The 14,029-nt window shown below is 39.6% G+C and overlaps 1 protein-coding gene across 1 annotated transcript in view; it reads left to right on the forward strand.

Moving 5' to 3' along the window:
• The window catches only part of LOC119548583 (cadherin-87A), a 65,539-nt gene that overhangs the window by 24,055 nt on the left and 27,455 nt on the right, over nt 1-14,029 (forward strand). Inside the window, exon 4 of the mRNA XM_037855906.1 lies at nt 13,482-13,511. The gene's annotated coding sequence lies outside the window, so the exon portion shown is untranslated. The remainder of the gene's footprint in view (nt 1-13,481; nt 13,512-14,029) is intronic.

The raw sequence follows: 14,029 nt of genomic DNA on the forward strand, positions 1-14,029 counted from the left end.
GTAAAGGTTTTACCTGCGCTTACCCACCGCCCACCGCCCACCAGCATCTCTCAACTCTTCGACTTGGAAGCCCACCCACCCGCTGCCTGCTCCAATTACTGTTTGCATAGTTGAGTGTCGTCTGCGGAAATTTGTTTATTTTACGCGCATTGCGTTTCGCCTCGCCTCGGTTTGGTTGGATAAAATCCACCCATCTCACCATCCAGGCTCCGCCATCAGAATCCTTTGGCTTCTTCTCCTTTTTAGACCGGAATCGGAGGAGCAGCGGGCACAATGAGACATGACGACGGCGTATCCTACGACCGACTCGCTAAGACAAACTGACAGCTAAATGCGTCAGACTCGTTGCAGATTTCATTTGGCGTGAATTCTTCCTTACATTTTCCCCTCCCCTCTATTATTTTCGTCGTTTTTTTTATGGTTTTCCTCCCTTTTTTGCCAATGTATTTTGCATTTTTGTAGCTTTCGTTGACATTTCCCTCGGCTGCGAAACCTTGTGCATTGAGCAGGTTTATAGCTTCCCCCTTCTGCTGCCACTGCTGCCAAACGGTGTAAGTTACAGTCGCAGTTACAGTCAGAGTTGAGTACGACAAAAAAGAGGTAGCATCAAGAAATGTCAGACACAGCCGTGACTACCGAAAAAGGCAACAGAAAATAAAGCAACAATAGATAAAAAACACTAAGCAATAACAATTTGGGAGGCAGAGGACCGTTCACCACTGCGTATGTGCAATAAGTTGCTCATCAAATTGCGTTACGTATACGCAGTGTATACGCACACAACCATAGACGGAAAACCTAATGAAAATGTCGTTTGGGGCTGTGTATAACATGAGAGTTTGCTATGAGATGAGTTTTTGTTTGTCTATATCCATTTAAGCTATTGCCTTTTAAAGTAATTGAAAAACTATGGATTTCATGGGTGGATTAAATATTTAAAATTCAAAAATGTATCTAAGAATTGCAATGTTTTATTGATTGCAATAATTTTTGTTTTATTTTCATTTCAAGCCGTTTAGATTTCCCTTCTTTTTAAACGTGCTCAACCATAGAGTCGTATTAAAATGAAATCAGATTTCAGACAATCCAAATTGGATGAGTTCGGCTTAGTGCAGCAATTGATTCAATTTGCCTTCTCATCCTGCAGTGGAAACTGAATAGCCCCATATCGATGACAAGGGACAGACAATTTTGGCCTGGTCATGAAGAGTTCGAGGAGGGCTTCAATCACTTGACATGTTCAGCAGTCAATTTGTGGATTGCTGGGATTGCAGCTCCTCCTTCTGCTTTTCCTCCTAATACTGCTACTTTTGCTTAGTGCTCATCATCTGCCAGTGTGCTCATCCTTTTGGGCCTCCTTTGGAAGACCACCTCCCACCCCCCTTCTATGTCACTGTGGCATGTTGCAAGTCCTTGTGCCGGCTGACTGACCAACCAGCCAGAAGAGTCGAGTCCACCATGCAGTATGCAGTTGCCCTGTGGCCAGGTATGCCGACCTGTCAGAGGACCCGAGCATATGAGCATCCGTCGCAGGGAGGAGGATGCTGCTGCTGTGGTTGCTGCAACTTCTGCACCTGCTGCCCCTCCTGCTGCTGCCGTTGTCCTGGCCAACAACTATGCGTTGACAGCGGCCGCCTCGAATCCTTGGCCTAACTGTGTCCTGTCCGGTGACTCAGATGGGGGTGGAGGTGGGTGGTGTTTTAGTCAGGAGATGGAGTTTGGAATGAACAGTTAACAAGCCGATCACCATCCCACATGCGGCTAGGAATATACCTGAGCACACCCCAGGCAAATGGTTAATACTTGTTATTAACTAAGTTGACCTTTCCTTATCTTATATTTCTTATATTTCGACTAACGGCTAAAATGAATTTAAAAATGTTATGAAAACTAAGATTAAAAAGGCAATATATTATGAACTTATGTTTATCAAATAGTTAGTGGACATACCTTTAAAAAAAAATGATGACTGTTAGTTGAATTTAAGCCAGTGTCATATGGCCATAAGTAGTTCATTTAAAGTACTAAGTTCGTTTTTAAAAAATTTGAATAAAAATCAATGATTAGGGTGTTAAAAATATTATTCTCTAAAAGTTAAACAGTCTAATCTTAAAATAAATATAACAAGTAAAAAAAAACATAAACATACATAAAACACTTCTTCAAAAGCTAAACATAAGATTTAATATAAAAACCCACTAACATTTTTGCTCTGGACATTTCTCCTTTCTGATTGCTGTTTGTCAGGCTATACAAAATTACTCGGGCTGTCCAAAGTAAGGGGGGGCTGGCTAGGGGATTACACAGGACCAACTTGCTGCCAATAACTCAACTAATTGTCGCTGCAAGTGGTCCAGCCCACCGCCTTTTTCGTTCTTGCCCCATGGATTTACGCCCACCCTGCTGGCAGAAAAATGAGCTACGAATTGTTAATTTCGAGCTGCAGCTGAGCAAAGAAATCGTTTTGGCAGCCAGGCGAACGCAGCCGAGTGGCAGCATTATTAAAGCCTTGTCAGCAGCAGGAGAAGCTGGAAAAGCAGCAACGGCAGTGGCAGTAGCAGCAGCAGCCGCACGTGGCGCAAATTGTGGCATAAAACGGTAGCAAAGACACCTGCTGGCTGCTCTGCATATTAATAAGTTGCTCGGGCCACGCTTTTCCACCTACCATAATGTATATTTCCTCCTGCCCCAGTTCGAGCCAGGTTAGTGGGTTGGCTGTGGCCCAGCTGGCCATAGTTGGGCATTCATTAGACTCGTTGGCCGATTGCCGTGGCTGTTGTTGCTGGTGGTGCTGCTGCTGCTCCTGCTGGCCAACGGTGCGTATACGTTGTCGCTGCTGTTACTGCGGCTGGTTGAGGGCCTCGCTTCCAGTCTTAAATCATTGGCCAATGATTTGTGGTTAAATTTTAAACTTTTACTTGCATGTTACTTCAAGCATTTAATAGTAATATTTTAAAATGTTACCTTGAAAACATAAAATTTGCAGATCATATATTGTTAATCTCGAGATATGGGAACCTAAAACTGCACTTCTACACCCCATAACTTCAGTTATTGGATCCCTATTAAGACGTGCGATACCTCTACGAATTTGTGATTGAATTCTCAAATCATCCACACTCAAATTTGTCTTTTAAACGGGGGTCAAAATTTTAGCCCATTCTCATGTTCGATTTTTCAGTATTTCCCAATAGCTTCTAAAATGGGAACCCAAAACTGCACTTCAAACTTTCATAACTTGGGTAATTGGTTTCCGATTTAGATGTGGGATACCTCTATGAGTTTGTAGTGAAATTCTCTAATAATCTACATTAACATTTTACTTCTATGCGAGGGTCAGATTTTTAACCCATTTTCATGTTCGATTTTTCCGTGTTACCATATGGCTTTTAGAATGAGAACCCAAAACTGTACTTCAAACTTTTATAACATGAGTTATTGTATTCCGATTCAGACGTGGGATACCTCTATGAATTTGTGGTTAAATTCTCTGATAATTTACATTTAAATATCTATTTTAAAAGACGGTCAAAATTTAAGCCCATTTTTATGTTCGATTTATCCGTATTTCCAATGGCTTTCAGAATGAGAGAACTTGGGTAATACTATCCCGATTATGAAATGGGATACCTCTATGAATTAGTGGTTGAATTCTCTTACATTCTATATTACAATTTTTCTTTTAAAAGAGGGGAAATTCTTGACCCATATTTATGTCTGAATCTTTTTACGACGCATAAAAATAATAAGCTCAATGGTACTACCAAAGCTTTAGGGACTTTAAAACAGCGAAATCTTGTCCATACTAAGTTGACCAAATTTGCACCGCAATCCCAATGGTTTTCTTGTGTTCTTACCAATCGAAGAACACGAACGCTAATGGCCTAAGCTGCATCTGAATACGCAGCAGTGGTAGTGAGAATAAAAAAATGGCGATAGTCTGGCGACAGGATGTCGGCAGTCTGCAGTCTGCAGCAGGATTTCGTGTCCTTTCGGTCTGTCCTTTCAACTGCATTGCCGCACTGCTGAACTTGAGTTGGATCCCTTGGTTTGAGCGGATTTCATTGTGTGTCGAAGGGCGAAGGATTGGGGATAGGGGAAGGGGCAGGCGAATACTGACGCCAGGGATTCCCCAAACCCCCATCTCCCCGCTCCTGAACCTTCTTCTTCTAACGACTCTGTAGCCAGTTGCCAAATTTACTTCAATTTTTTATTTGCCGCCATGGCACGTAGAGCGTGCTAAATTTTCCGCACGCATTCTTCGCTTTATCTCTGTCTCCCTATCTCTCTACCTATATCGTTATATCTGTGTATGGAACTCGGCCCTCTTCATGTCATCTGACCACCCAGTATTCCGTTTTCATGCATCCCCTGTAAACTATGAACAAAGCCGTATTGTTTTATAATTTTTAAAATGCCATTCATTGTTAAAACCAATAGGCTAATTGGGCATGAAATACGCATAATTGATAGCTAATTTCTGATTTGTGATAGATAAATAGTCTTTGTTGAATGCATATAATGTTTTATTTAATTAGTTTTGATAAACAATTTTTTGTGCATAATATATAGATATAAATGGGTAGTAACACAGAGAAAAAATTCTGACTTTCTCATCTAAGTTTAAAATGTTCTTAAAAATAGAACAACATTTTTTGAGTTTAAAAAGTTCTCAAAGTTCCTATTAAAATACTACGAAATTGAAGAGGAATTTTTCGAAAGCTAAACAAATCTGAATGCAATTAACTAAGCGTTTTTTTTCATTTGTTGTTGCAAACAATATAAAACTAGACTTTAATGGTTGGACAGCTTTATTTTTAGCCACTTGCGTTTTTTTTAATTAGAGGGTATTTCGGATTTTAAACTCATCCCCATGGCTATACCTTTTTGTTCTCGATGAGTGCACTCCATTGCCGGTGGCTCGCTCGGCCCGTCTGGCAGTTTGCCAAAAAACTGTCAAAGCAACACGAGACAATGCCCCCCTCCAGCCAGCCAGAACGCCGCCCCTGGAAAGTCGAATATCCTGCCAGAGGACAGGGACATGTGTGAATGCCAGGAGAAGCTCGCTATGAAAATTCTATACAAATAAAAATGCAATTCACACAAATGGACTTTTCCTCCCCCTCCCCCTCCCCACCCCTCCGTTTCGCTGTAAAACACTGACATGGCCATTGGGGAAATGGGCGGGGTTAAAGGGGGGGGCGTCAAAAAAATCAGTGATAAACGTGGACAAGCGGCAAAGATTGAATTAGTTTGTCCGACTCTTTTTGGGTTTTGTCGGCAGGAACAAAAGTGGACAGTGGAATCGAGTGATTCAATGGGGGAAGGGGGGGCTATGGGTTTGGGTTTAGGGATACACTTTGGGTGCCATAGTTCATTTGTTGTACTCTCTGCCTCACTCGAATTCCCTGTCAAATGCATTTATTGATTTACTGCATAAATCTTTTGTTCAATGGTCTCAACAAAATGCAAAAGGGAAAAAACATGAATGACAGCAAATCTATGGCATGGCATCTAATTGAATTTTGGTTTTGTCGCTCTAATACTTAATTGAAAATTGCCCATCAAATGGAGATGCATTTTTAGATAACACTGTTGCCATGCATTTTTTATTGCTTGTTAAATTCAACATTTTCTAATTTTATTTGTATAAAAACATTTATTCTGGAATGACACGCCTAATTGATTGCCAACTGAAGTGCAATGGTTTATGGATTAGATTTATATTCAAAGCATTTTTTAATTAATTTGGGAAGTGACTGTAAATCACCGATAATTGTAACCAAAACAATTTGTATTGTGGGATTAGTTCAGATATGGGTTTATATAAGAATTTTATGGTTCGTTTAAAAGGCTTAAATGCCAGAACAACTTTTGGCTTGCACTGTTTTTGTTAAAAAGTAAAGTACTCCTTTTTTTCGCATTCTGGTTTTATTATCGCAATAAAAAGTGCACGCCCTATTCCGAATAGTTGTCAATAATTGTTCGAGCAAACAATTTCGATTTCCGCAATCCTTACAACTTTGCGATGATCACGTTTCATTGTTTGGGCCTGCAAATAGTTTTCTAATAAATTGGATAAACTCAAAAACCCTTTAACAGCAGCCACAACAAAATTGCTAACAATGCAAACGGGCTGAACGATGGTTGGGTTAGATTTGGGGACTTTTCTGGCCATTTTCAAGGCAATTCTGTTCGAGCTGACACTTTGTTATTAAGCCGCCCATGGGGCGTATGCGTTATATGCTCGTTTACATATTCATGAATTGGCTATTCTCAAGACCGAGGCACGTTGTCTCGATTATATTTTGAGTAATGACCATAGTGCCCGTATTCGATCGAAGGGGGTGACGGCCTGACATGTTTCATAAATATTCAAAATGCATTTTGTGCATCCCCTCCTCTCCATGACATTGATGCTGTTGCTGATGTGTGCCATGTGGGCTCAGACTGAAATATCATGTCCGAAAAATTCCAGAGATTACTTCAGTGGTATGAATTCATTGCTCCCGAAACGGACGAAAATAAGTGAGAATATATATTTTTGTCGGTTGAATGTGATGTGTAACTGATACCTCTTAATCAGATTGAAACATGTTGAGTATCTGATATTGAAAGTAAAAATAATCATTGATCATTTGTAATACAATAACCAATAGAGAATATAATGTCCTTATGACACTGGTATTATTTTCGCTAACTCAATGGATTTATTTAAAAATGTCTTGACAGCCAACCACATTTGTTTAGTTTATATACAAATAACCGTAGGTTGCCATGTCTTTTGAAATAAATTCAAAGTTGGTTCATATTTTGTATTTGTAAATCGTATATCCCCCGACAACCGAACTTCAATGGGCACTAGATGACTGCAGTTTGGTCCTGTTCGGACTGACCATGACTGATGTGCTGCTGAAAACGTATTTATACAATTTATGCACTGCCCACACCAGAGGTCCTCGAGTACTCAACTTGGCAAGTGGATTCTTCACTTTATGACCGGGGCGAACTCAACAGCTTCACGGATGGACTGCAACTATTTCGAATACATTTGGGAACACCCGAGTGTTTCTTTGCTTATATCTTGATTTATTTATTTGTTTAGCCAGGCTCTTCGCAAGTAAAACAAACGATATGTGTTTGTATTTCGAAAGGAGGGAGTTGGATATGGCTCGAAGTCATCAATTAGACCGAAAGCCAACTGTTGTCAATTAAATGGGAATGACAGGAAAATTGGCATCTCCGTTTTGTGGGCCGAAATAAACGTTAGACGACTAATTGGGCCTTTAAAGCGCTTGAAATGTTCTATCAGATGAGAGACAAGAATGAACTCAGGTGCCCACTCGAAGATTCTCATTAATTTCGGGGAATAAACTGTTAGATTGTCGGCGGAATTGACGGGTTTGAGAGGAAGACATTCACCTTTAGCTCATCAGCAAGGGAATCTTACCAACCCCCCTAGCCCCACAAAAAGTGTTTAATTACAGGGCACAGCAAATCCGCCAGCATATTGACCCAGCCAAGTGGAACGTGTCGAGTACGGTTAGTTAGAGCGAGTAAGCAGCTACGCTGTCTCCCTCTCTTTCTCCGTGTCTAACGCTTAACCCTTTGACAAGCTCTCAGACCGAAGGCAAAAAAAATGGAAAACAGCAAAGACAAATGAACAGATAGCAAATGTCATTAGTATTCAAGTTTGGGTTCGAGGCGAGGGTTCAGCGAGAACTTCAAGGTGTTATCTATAGAGTCCGATCGGGGTTGAAAATGTGGGGGATTTCTGCGAAACCCATTGTAGAAAATTGGAAAAAAAGGAGAATACATATTTTTAAAGGAAACTATAAAATGTTATATACTTACATTTTACAATACAATTAGACCACTCTTTAACCTTATAGACCATACAATATCATCCCATAATTTGTAGTGTCCCTTTTTTAACCTGTTGTGTTGTACCACTCACTTGTACCCCTTCCAATTAAAGTCACTCATTAAAAACTCATTTTATTAAACCAAATGATGTAAAATTTTGTGAAATATATATGTATTTTTGTAATAATTTTCAAAGCAACCCTCCGCGAGAGGGTTCAGAATTCTTTGCCGCCTTATGTTTGCTTTCGTCCTGGTTTGTTGCTGCTGCTATCCTTGGTCCTTGGTCCTTTCGCCATCTGTGGGTCACACGCATATGCATGGGGCGTTTTTGGCCGGGAGGAATGGATTCCGTGAGGTTGGGGTCGCTGGAATCAGAGTGTTTTGGTGTGGCACTCATTGGTGCGTAGTCTGCCGACGGCGACCTTTCGGTTGACTTTTCCACTTTGACGAAATTAAATCTGCAATGCTAAAATGATGATGGACGGACTTGTGTGTGTGCGTATGTTACGCTCGAATGGCAATTGGAAAAGCGACCAAAGCAAAGTGGAGGGGGAAATATGTTGGGGTTGAAGCTTTTGTATGCGCTGAGGGTTACCATCAATCTTTACAAACTTAAAATTATTATTATCCATTTATTAAAAGACCATGTTTACATACCGACTAGATTTGTATTTAAAAGTCTTAAAATAATAATAAATGGAAATTGAAATATTACAATTTAACGGAAGCAAAGATACTATAATGTCAAATCTTGGCTAGATTAATAAATTATTAATTAAACACAGGCGTTATGAAAAATGTTAACTTAACGGAAGTAAAAAACGTGATCTCTTATATTATCTGTATAAAAGCTGTTGGTACGTGATAGTCAGTAGTTCTTGATAAAAGCTCGTGTTCTTTATTTTTAATAAAACTTCACATAATTTTCAGAGAACCTATACATTATTATACGTTTTAAAGCACAACTTAACCTAGAAAAAAAAGATAAAGATAAGATAAGTCAGAAGAACGCTTTATTTATTTTTAATCAGAGCTCATATCATTTTCAGATAATATATGGTAATGTGAAGACAACTTCTGAAATAGACTGTGATTAAAGTGACTTAGCTAAGCATTTAATTAATAATTAAACTATTAAGTGGAACACTTAACTACAGTTTCGGGTCAACTCAAATCCCTTAATGAAAGATTAAATGATAAATTCAAATTAGCAACACCTTAGCGCACATGATAATTAATGAATATCCCAAGGGTAAGATAATGTTATCGAAGTCCAACCTAGGAGTAATGTGAAAAGCCACAGTGAGTGTACGTATACGTTTCAATTTCATACATTACTTGCATTTGTGGATGTCCAGCTGCTTTGTTCCCTCGCCCGAAGCCTCGACTAATGCAAACGTCCAGCATTTTAGTCCATTTCCATGTCCGTGTTCAAGTCCAGATCAGCTCGGCAGTTCGGCTCAGTAGGGAAAATCGGAGGAGATGTGAGGGAGTTACGGAATCAAAAGCAGCGACCGAAGCAAAATCAGCAGCAACAACAACTGCAATGGCTTTAGAGTGAAACACTTTAGTAATTGGTAGCTTATTTCCATCAGCAATGGGGTGTGGGTTGTTCCGGGGTTGTAGGGTCCAAGGGAAGAACTAAAGGAAATGAAGGGACAGGACAGGACAGAGCCAGAAAACAGGACCAGGGTTTGAGTAGGAGAACAGGACTAAAGCCGGAGCTAACGGCATCACGATTATGCACAAAAGCCCGACTGTCAGGCTTAATGTGAAACGTCGCACAAATGAAACAAATGCAAAAAGCGATAGGTTGGGATAGTACAGTCGGGAGGTAGGGGCGGTAGGGGCGGTAGGGGCATTGCCCAGGAAAATAAAATGGAAATGACACATCTTACACATGGCTTTAATACGAGGTTATATTGTCGGTGTTCTTTTGGCCAGCCAAACTTCAAGAGAATCTATATATATATCTCGGGTCTCCTGCTGGTTTATATCTGTAAGGTGACTGTATTCTCGTGGGTGTACCCCAAAGGACAGAGAGCCCAGGAAAAGCAAGAAGGTTGAAAAGAAAGCAGAAAAAAAGGCTCCTACTTTGACATAATTAAACGCATTTGAAAGATGAAGATGTCGCCCTGTCGCAAATGGGAAGAACAAGAGCAAGATGAAGATGTTGATGGTGACAGCAGCACCTCCCCCATCTGCTGCCCCTCCTCGCTCTTTTGAGGCTGATTCATGACTTGGCCACGTATAGGCGAAGGTGTGGCAATCGGCCACCTCAGTAACCTTCCCCACAATCCCCACTCGCCACCACATTGATGATGAAGCTGATTATGTTTGGCTCTCTGGCTACGACCCATCTTCTTCCTCTTTGGCCATATCTTCATCTTATATTTTTTACTCGGTCCCATGAAGAAGATGAAGTGCCTCTTGGTCTATCAATAATACACTGGAAGATTTAGAAGGATCCAAGAAAAGATTCCTAAAAAAAAATATAAGAACCTTTACTGGTGGATTTGTTTTCTTTAAGATAACAGTACGAAGGGTATCTTTTCGAGTGGTATATAGTAATTAGGATTAGGATAGTTGAGTTGGAGAGGTTTACATTATAAACTGATTTACTAATAGATGAAGATCTGCACATGCTCTCCTCTGGTCGCACTACCGAAGGAAGTAGTTTGTACACACTATCGATATATCAGTATTTACTGAATTAGGCGCTGTTTTTAATAGTTTAAATTACTAATCATAATTAATATTAATTCATATTATTTATTTCGTATTTTTCATGTTTTACACAAAAGGTCCTCAAAAGATACTATCGATTCATTTTAATAATGTTTTTATGGACTGACATCATCTTGCTATGATCAAATATTTGTTATTTTAAAATCCTAAGTAAGATTGTTAATTACGCAGTTATTTTTCCCAGTGTCTTCTGTGCTAAAGCAACAGCATTTTCCATCATCTCACCGTTGCTAGAGCAAGTTGAAAAGATTTGTGCGGCATTCGAGGCATTTTATTTGAGTTATTTAGTTGGTCGGCTGATGATATTTCCCCCTCGATCGTTCTGGTTCCACTTGCCATTGCTGCTGGCATTTTATGGCTGTCATTTCTCTTACTTAAGGTGCGATTCCTGTTCCTCTACTGATGCTGCCGCTGCGGTCGATGCTGTTGTTGTTAAATCCATAAATTATGCAGACATTTAGCAGCAGCCACGAGACCGAGGAAAATTACGTATACGCCGCGTGTTCGCCGCTTGTCCGTTCATAATTTAAGTTTTTCCCGCTTTCGGCAGTTGGGTCTTGTTGCTTTTTGCTTTTTGGTTTTTGCCTCTTGCCATTGTTGTCTTGTTGGCTAGCTGATGTTGTTCTTGTTTGTCAACATGTCTCAGGGTGTTGGCAGCGGTTTATTATTGTTGTTGTGGAATCCATATTTCTGGGTGTTTCTGATTGTGTGTGTGTTTGTGTGGGTATATGTTGGTTTTTATCTGTATACCGCCTGCGGCCATGTTGATAACTCTGATGACGTTGATGAAAAACTTTTGATTGATGTGGTGGCAAAAACTTCATGTTTGTCATTAGGCGCAACTAGAGAAGGCTGGTTGTTGGGTTGGGGTAAAATGTTTGGTAAAGGGTTTCCCTCTGGTTGGATATATTTTGGGCCATATCGGTGGGCGAACTCAAGTTTTTGGCATAACAAACGACAGTCGGCAAAAAGTTGTTTCGCAGCGCGCGACTGTGTGGATGCAGCACTCGAAGAGCTTGCGAAAAGTTTTGTTTATTAATTAATTGAGGGCTCGTGCATGTGAGTGCTTCGAAGGAGTTGCTCTATCTGGGGTGAAAGTTCAAGGCATTCACAGGCAATATGCTTTTTGGGTGGGGGCAAAGTTAAATTATAACTTAATCCTAAATTTAGATCAGTTTACTTCAGGAACTGCTTGTTATATTATATCTTATTTTAATAAATTGAGACAGGAATGTATTAATATTATAACTAGGCGTGGTGTTATATGTGAAATTAATCCCTGACATCCGATTTCCTTCTCTTTTCATTAATTAATTCTTATATTTCTGTTATTTAAAACTTGTTTTACATTTAATCAAATGTCCAATTAGAACTAAAATAAAATGCAAAATGGATGAGTAGATAAGGTAGATATGCAAATAACCCTTAAACTATATGACAGGTTTTGACATTTCAATTTGTGTGCAAGCGGCAGAGTGAAGAGGGCCATCGAAAAGCTTTATATAAATCAAAAACAAAGTTTAATTCTGAAAAAAAAAATGGTGAAGCAATTAAACCTTCACATGGAATCAGTTACCAACCAATCCAAAATTCTACGCACCCACCTGCATATTTGGCAACCTTGGCAACACCCAACGAGATCTTTCTAGCTGCTGGTGGGGGGTAACCCTTATTTGGAGCTGCGGCTGTAACTATAGTTTTACCTGGGGCCCTTAACTATACCGGTACACCTGCACACCTGTTCCCTGGACCCCCAGACTGCATCCTACAAGTCGGAGCCATTCATTACGCCGTGTTTGCCCTTGCCTAGTTGCAACCAACAATGCCACACTTTTCCCCACTTCGTAGTTCTTGTTTCTACTTTACTTTTTTTTAGTTCTATTTTTTTTCTAGCCCCTTCTCTCCATCTCTATCGCCGTTTTGTTGGGCACTTTTTAAACTTTTCTCGTTATTTTTGCACATTCGCTTGGGTTTTATGGGCAGTGCTACACTAATTACCTTGTTTTTCGGAGAATTAACTTTTCGATTACTGTTGCCACAGTTTGTTACTGCTGCCAAGGAGAAGAAAAAGAAAGAACTCACAAGTGCAGTTTGGAAAAAAAAAATATTGATGGGAATGGCATAAAAACTGGGGTGGAGCAACTGTATAACGAGTAAATTGTTTCTGGGATGGCCCCTCTGAATGCCACACATTTTTCGAAAAATTATGGAAATATGCTGAAACGCACTGGAGAGCAGCAAATCACAGACAGAAATTGCGGCTGCAAATTTTGCGGTTTGGCAGTTTGAAAGTCCCGCCTTTGGCCCCTGCCCCCTGGCCTATGAAAACCCCTCTTTATTCACACTTTTGCTGGGGGGCAGTAAATTGGGGTCGACCTTGTTGAGTTGAAGTTGATTTTTTACAAAGTGTGCTGTGCTGTTCATATACATATATGCATTGCATACGAGTAGGTATAGGTATATTTAAATAAGAATACTTATGAATAAAAATACCATGAAGTAACTCTCGTTTCTATAACTTTATAACAGCTCCATAAAATACGATATTCAATTATGTATAAAAATGCTTTCCTGAAAAGGTTGTATGTACTACTTAACACTTCTTAGGCTTTCATAAAGTTTTCAAAAGCCTCTTAATAAAGAAACAGATATAAAGTTCTTAAACCAAATTAGTTCTCTGTAATAGCCAATTAGGGCATTTCAATTGGGAGCTTATAAAAGGAATACTTCTAAAGTAGTTATAAAGTTTTTCAAGCCTTTGCTTTGACTTTAAACTTTCTCACTTGCCAACTTGTAATTTTCTTTAAACTTGCAACTTTTACATGAAACTGCAATTAACTAATTAATTCATTCTTGTTTTCTTTCAGAAACCGTTGGCGTGATAAACAGTATTAAAGGTACGAGTATTTTTAAATTATAAAATAGGGATACATATTTTTATACCCTTGCAGAGGGTATATTGATTTCAGTCAGAAGTTTGCAACGCAGTGAAGGAGACGTTTCCGACCCCATAAAGTATATATATTCTTGATCAGCATGACTAGACGAGTCGATCTAGCCATGTCCGTCTGTCCGTCTGTCCGTCTGTCCGTCTGTCCGTCTGTCCGTCTGTCCGTCTGTCCGTCTGTCCGTCCGTTTCTACGCAAACTAGTCTCTCAGTTTTAAAGCTATCGGGCTGAAACTTTCCCAAAAGTCTTATATCTTTTGCAGGTAGTATATAAGTCGGAACCAGCCGGATCGGACAACTATATCTTATAGCTCCCATAGGAATAATCGGACAAAAAAAATGAAAAAAAATTATATCTTTGGTGTTTTTTAGCATATAAACTCCTAAGCTTGGAAATAACAATTTTTAAATAATTTTGAATTTTGAATTAAATTTTATCGAAATCGGACGACTATATCATATAGCTGC

Source organism: Drosophila subpulchrella, chromosome 3R, assembly GCF_014743375.2.
Source record: "Drosophila subpulchrella strain 33 F10 #4 breed RU33 chromosome 3R, RU_Dsub_v1.1 Primary Assembly, whole genome shotgun sequence".
In the NCBI taxonomy this organism is placed as follows: Eukaryota; Metazoa; Arthropoda; class Insecta; order Diptera; family Drosophilidae; genus Drosophila; species Drosophila subpulchrella.